Source organism: Centropristis striata, chromosome 8 (genome assembly GCF_030273125.1).
Source record: "Centropristis striata isolate RG_2023a ecotype Rhode Island chromosome 8, C.striata_1.0, whole genome shotgun sequence".
NCBI lineage: Eukaryota > Metazoa > Chordata > Actinopteri > Perciformes > Serranidae > Centropristis > Centropristis striata.
The window spans coordinates 14,112,873-14,120,926 of NC_081524.1; positions in this window are offsets into that span (position 1 = coordinate 14,112,873).

Here is an 8,054-nt window from a genome sequence, read left to right on the forward strand (position 1 = left end):
ATCATCATCACATGACATCATCACCTGACAACACACATGACATCATCACCACCTGACATCAGCATCACATGACATCATCACGTGACATCATCACATGACATCATTATCACATGACATCACCACCTGACATCAGCATCACATGACAGCATCACCTGACAACACACATGACATCATCATCACATGACATCATCACCTGGCATCATGACATCATCATCACATGACATCATCATCACCTGACATCACCACCACATGACATCACTACCTGACATCATCATCCCATGACATCATCACATGACATCATCACCTTACATCATGACATCATCATCACCACAGGACAGCATCACATGACATCATCACCTGACATCATCATCACATGACATCACCACTACATGACATCATCATCCCATGACATCATCATCACATGACATGATGATGTCATGTGATGACATCATGACATCATCACCACCTGACATCAGCATCACATGACATCATCACCTGACATCATCACATGACATCATCATCACATGACATCATCACCTGGCATCATGACATCATCATCACATGACATCATCATCACCTGACATCATGACATCATCATCACCTGACATCACACATGACATCATCACCTGGCATCATGACATCATCATCACCTGACATCATCATCACATGACATCACCAGCTGACATCACACATGACATCATCACCATGGCATCATGACATCAGCATCACATGACATCATCACCACCTGACATCAGCATCACATGACATCATCACCTAACATCATCACCTGACATCATCATCACAGACATCATCACCTCGCATCACACATGGCATCATCACCTGACAACATGACATCATCATAACATGACACCATCACCTGACAACACACATGACATCATCATCACATGACATCATCACCTGACATCATCATCACATGACATCATCACCTGGCATCACACATGGCATCATCACCTGACATCATGACATCATCATCACATGACATAATCTTCACCTGATATCATCATCACATGACATCATCACCTGACATCACCACCTGACATCATCATCACATGACATCATCACCTGACAACACACATGACATCATCACCACCTGACATCATCACCTGACATCATGACATGACATCATCATCACGTGACATTATCACCTGACATCATGACATCATCATCACAGGACATCATCCCCTGACATCATCATCACATGACATCACCACCACATGGCATCATCACCTGACATCACCACCTGACATCATCATCCCATGACATCATCACTTGACATCACATGACATCATCATCACATGACATCATCACCTGACATCATGACATCATCATCACATGACATCATCATCACCTGACATTCTCATCACATGACATCACCACCACATGACATCATCATCTGACATCTCCACCTGACATCATCATCCCATGACATCATCACTTGACATCATCACATGAAATTATCACATGACACCATTATCATATGACACCATTATCACATGACATCACACATGACATCATCACCTGACATCATCACCTGTGACGACCCCTCCCACTCTGCCTACTTGTTATTTCTGCATTTGTTGCAGGTACTGGGAGTGGTTAGGAGGGTAGAGTGGGAGGGTTGTGATTGTACCTGCCCATGTGGGATGGGCTCTCCAGATGGCATAAAGGAAGGCCTTCTGCAGAGCTCCACTCTCTCTCAGCAGGCTCCAGGCCCAACACTGTGGCTTACTTTGTTTGTTTTTTTTCGCACCAAACAACACAATCCTCACCATATTTTCCACGCATCCACACAATGCTGACATGACTGACTCCTTTCTTATCTTCATACACCACTCATTTGTAAATAAGTTAATTAAATTATGTTAAATAAAATTAGTTTTTCATGCTCAATCTGTGTGTGACCTCCCTCCTTGTTGCCACCTTAGAGCCAGTTGGTAACACACCTGACATCATCATCACATGACATCATCACCTGACATCATCACATGACATCATCATCACATGACATCATCATCACATGACATCACCACCACATGACATCATCATGACATGACATCATCACCTGACATCATCATCACATGACATCATCACCTGACATCACCACCTGACATCATCATCCCATGACATCATCACTTGACATCACATGACATCATCATCACATGACATCATCACATGACATCACACATGACATCATCACCTGACATCATGACATCATCATCACCTGACATCATCATCACATGAAATCACCACCACATGACATCATCACCTGACATCACCACCTGACATCATCATCCCATGACATCACTTGACATCATCACATGACATCACACATGACATCAACACCTGGCATCATGACATCATCACCTGACATCATCATCAGATGGTATCACCATCACATGACATCATCACCTGACATCACCACCTGACATCATCATCCCATGACATCATCACTTGACATCATCACATGACATCATAACATGACACCATTATCACATGACACCATCATCACCTGTGACGACCCCTCCCACTCTGCCTTCTTGTTTACTTCTGCTTTTGTTGCAGGTACTTGGAGTGGTTAGGAGGGTAGAGTGGGAGGGTTGTGATTGTAATTGCCCATGTGGGATGGGCTCTCTAGAAGGCATAAAGGAGGGCCTTCTGCAGAGCTTCACTCTCTCTCAGCAGGCTCCAGGCCCAACACTGTGGCTTCCTTTGTTTGGTTTGTCGCACCATACATCACAAACCTCACCATATTTCCCATGCATCCACACACTGCTGACATCATTGACTCCTTTCTTATCTACACACACCACTCATTTGTAAATAAGTTATTTAAATTATGTTAAAGAAAATTAGTTTTTTCATGCTCAATCTGTGTGTGACCTCCCTCCTTGTTGCCACCTTAGAGCCAGTTGGTAACACACCTGACATCATCATCACATGACATCACCACCTGACATCATCACATGCCATCATCACCTGGCATCATCACATGACATCATCATCACATGACATCATCACCTGGCATTACACATGAGATCATCACCTGATATCATGACATCATCATCACATGACATCATTATCACCTGATATCATCATTACATGACATCATCACCTGACATCATCATAACATGACATCATCACCTGACAACACACATGGCATCATCACCACCTGACATCAGCATCACATGACATCATCACCTGACATCATCACATGACATCATCACCTAACATCATCACATGACATCATCATCACATGACATCACCTGGCATCACACATGGCATCATTACCTGACATCATGACATCATCATCACATGACATCATCATCACCTGATATCATCATCACATGACATCATCACCTGACATCACCACCTGACATAATCATCACATGACATCATTACCTGACATCATGACATCATCATCACAGGACATCATCACATGACATCATCATCACCTGACATCATCATCACATGACATCACCACCAAATGACATCACCTGACATCACCACCTGACATCATCATCCCATGACATCATCACCTGACATCATAACATCATCATCACATGACATCATCATCACATGACATCATCTTCTTTGCATTAGTCTTAGGCAGTGTGAACAAATGCCTAGAAGAATTGATGCTGATTTGAAGGCAAAGGGTGATCAAATTCACTCACTTTGCATTTAGTTTTTGATTTTAAAAAATTCATCAATTCTATTTTTAAAAGCATTCTTATTTGACAGCATTTTTTCCACACTAGCCTAAAACCCTTGCGCAGTACTGTACATATATGTTCATGTATATATATATATATATATATATATATATATAGAAGATAAACACAAGAGAGACCTTCTTCCAAGGATTACAAGTGTCTTGACATTGAAAATACATTTCAATAACAACAATGACATAAAATAAAATTAAAACATATTATGACTTACCTCCTTTTTTTTGGTCATTTTGACTTTTTTCATGATTTCAACTTTTTTAGTCATTCTGACTTTTTTTCATGATTTCAACTTTTTTTTGTCATTTTGACTTTTCATGATTGCAACTTTTTTGTCATTTTGACTTTTTTCATTTCAACTTTTTTTTCTCATTCTGACTGTATTCTCGTTATTTTGACTTTTTGTCCTCATATATATATATATATATATATATATATATATATACATACATACATACATATAGACAGTTCTGTGCAAAAGTCTTAGGCAGTGTGAACAAATGCCTAGAAGAATTGATGCTCATTTGAAGGCAAAGGGTGATCAAATTCACTCACTTTGCATTTAGTTTTTGATCTTAAAAAATTCATCAATTCTATTTTTAAAAGCATTCTTATTTGACAGCATTTTTTCCACACTAGCCTAAAACCCTTGCGCAGTACTGTACATATATGTTCATGTATATATATATATATGTATATATATATATATATATATATATATATATATATATATGTATATATATATATATATATATATATATATATAACAAGAAGCATATTATGACACCTCTCTCCAATGGACAAGGAAAAGCTCCAAAACAGTTTAGTACAATTGAAGTTTTCCTTGGGAAGATAAACACAAGAGAGACCTTCTTCCAAGGCTTACAAGTGTCTTGACAGTGGAAATTACATACATTTCAAAAACAACAATGACATAAAATAAAATAAAAACACATTATGACCTACCTGCTTTTTTTTTGTCATTTTGACTTTTTTCATGATTTCATTTTTTTTTGTCATTTTGACTTTTTTTTAATCATGATTTCAACTTTTTATCATGATTTCAACTTTTTGTCCTTTTTTTTACTTTTTTTTCATGATTTCAACTTTTTGTCATTTTGACTTTTTTTCATGATTTCAACTTTTTTTTTGTCATTTTGACTTTTCATGTTTTCAACTTTTTTGTCATTTTGACTTTTCATGTTTTCAACTTTTTTTTCTCATTCTGACTATATTCTCGTTATTTCTACTTTTTGTCCTCATATTTATATAAATATATACATACATATAGACAGTTCTTTGCAAAAGTATTAGGCAGTGTGAACAAATGCCTAGAAGAATTGATGCTCATTTGAAGGCAAAGGGTGATCAAATTCACTCACTTTGCATTTAGTTTTTGATTTTAAAAAATTCATCAATTCTATTTTTAAAAGCATTCCTATTTGACAGCATTTTTTTCCACACTAGCCTAAAACCCTTGCGCAGTACTGTACATATATGTTTATGTATATATATATATATATATATAACAAGAAGCATATTATGACACCTCTCTCCAATGGACAAGGAAAAGCTCCAAAACAGTTTAGTACAATTGAAGTTTTCCTTGGAAAGATAAACACAAGAGAGACCTTCTTCCAAGGCTTACAAGTATCCGACAGTGGAAATTACATACATTTCAAAAACCACAATGACATAAAATAAAATAAAAACACATTATGACTTACCTGCTTTTTTTTTTGTCATTTTGACTTTTTTTCATGATTTCAACTTTTTTGTCATTTTCACTTTTTTCATTTCACCTTTTTTTTCTCATTCTGACTATATTCTCGTTATTTTGACTTTTTGTCCTCATATATATATACATACATGTAGACAGTTCTGTGCAAAAGTCTTAGGCAGTGTGAACAAATGCCTAGAAGAATTGATGCTGATTTGAAGGCAAAGGGTGATCAAACTCACTCACTTTGCATTTAGTTTTTGATTTTAAAAAATTCATCAATTCTATTTTTAAAAGTATTCTTATTTGACAGCATTTTTTCCACACCTGCCTAAAACCCTTGCGCAGTACTATATATATATATATATATATATATATATATATATATATATACATATCTTACCTTGTTAACAATATCACAAAAACAAACTTCCTAAAAGTGACTGTCACTTTAGCAAGAAACAAAATCCTCTAATGAGGAATATGAACAGCAGAAGGTGGTCTCTGCAGTTCATGGTGAGCAGATAAATAAAGATCCCTCACTATGTTTAACTGTTAGTGAACTTCAGGAGAGGACATACACCATCACCCAACAAATTCAGAGACAGAAACCTTGCACTGCAACACAGTAACCAAAATATGACATGAGCACGTCGATCACTACCTCTTTCAGCGTTATCTTCAGGTCTCTGCACAGGGCTCTGGCAACATGCAGGAAAAAGGCTTCCACTTTCCCCTTGTGTCTCCTTGATCCACAGGTTTCACAAAGTAAATAAAAAACTACATTACATGTAAAAACTCTGAGTAGTATTTCCAATCCAAGCAGATCCACAGTGTGTCTGCCCAGTGGTCTGTCCAGTCTGTTGAGAGCTCACACTCTAACTAGACTCTAATAGACTTCAACTGTGTTTACAGACTGTCTGTGTGTTCTGTGTTCTAATTTATGTGCAGACATCAGAACACAGAACACATGGAACCCTGAGACACAAAAACACACACATCATCATTTCAAATCATAACATCATTTTCAAATCATAACATCATAGAGAGATATGTTTTGAAAGATTAATTTTATATGTCAAGGTGGATTTTCATTGTGAAAAATAAAATGTTTATAACAAGAAGCATATTATGACACCTCTCTCCAATGGACAAGAAAAAGTTCCAAAAAAGTTTAGTAAAATTGGATTTTTCCTTAAGATAAACACAAGAGAGACCTTCTTCCAAAGGTTTACAAGTGTCTTGACAGTAAAAATGACAAACATTTCGGAAACAACAATGAAATAAAACCATTAAAATTAAATTAGATTAAATTAAATTAAGGCAAAGGGTGGTCACATTAAATATTGATTTTGATTTTTCTTCCATCCACTCACTTTGCATTTTGTTTTTTGATAAAAATATCAATTCTGATTTGAAAGCATTCTTATTTTACAGCATTTTTTCCCACACTTGCCTAAAACGTTTGCACAGTACTGTACATTTCAACAAAAAACACAAAAATGAAACCAAAAAAAATATAAAACTAAATAAAGATGCCTCTCATGACAAAAACTCAACCCAAAGCCCTTTTAGTTTAGAGTTAAAATTGGAGTTTTCCTTTGGAAGAAACACACAGGAGAGACCTTCTATCAGAAACTATAACAGCAAAACTTAATAAAAAGCATATTATGGCATTTCTATCCAGTGGGCAAGAAAAAGCTCCAAAATGTGAGTTAAAGTTGTGAAGAAAAACACACAAGAGACCTTCTTTTCATGCATGCAGGTATTAACAGCAACAATGACACAAATAATCATAACCTTGTTCACAATATCACAGAAACAAACTTCCTAACAGTGACTGTCACTTTAGATTCCTCATTAGTGGACTTGGGGATTTTGTTTCTTGCTAAACAGCACAAGGTGGTCTCTGCAGTTAATATAAATAAATAAAGATCCCTCACTATATTAAACTCTTAGTGGGCTTCAGGAGAGGACATACACCATCACCCAATAAATTCAGAGACAGAAACCTTGCACTGCAACACAGTAACCAAAACATGACATAACTTAGTCTGAGCACGTCGATCACTACCTCTTTCAGCGTTATCTTCAGGACTCTGCACAGGGCTCAGGCAACATGCAGGAAAAAGGCTTCCACTTTCCCCTTGTGTCTCCTTGATCCACAGGTTTCACAAAGTAAATACAAAACTACATAACATGTAAAAACTCTGAGTAGTATTTCCAATCCAAGCAGATCCACAGTGTGTCTGCCCAGTGGTCTGTCCAGTCTGTGGAGAGCTCACACTCTAACTAGACTCTAATAGACTTCAACTGTGTTTAAACAGACTGTCTGTGTGTTCTGTGTTCTAATTTATGTGCAGACATCAGAACACAGAACACATGGAACCCTGAGACACAATAACACACACATCATCATTTCAAATCATAACATCATTTTCAAATCATAACATTATAGAAAAATATGTTTTGAAAGATATATATATATATATATATATATATATATATATATATATATATATATATATATTATATATTATATATATAATAGCATCTAAACTTAATTATATTACTTACTTAATTCA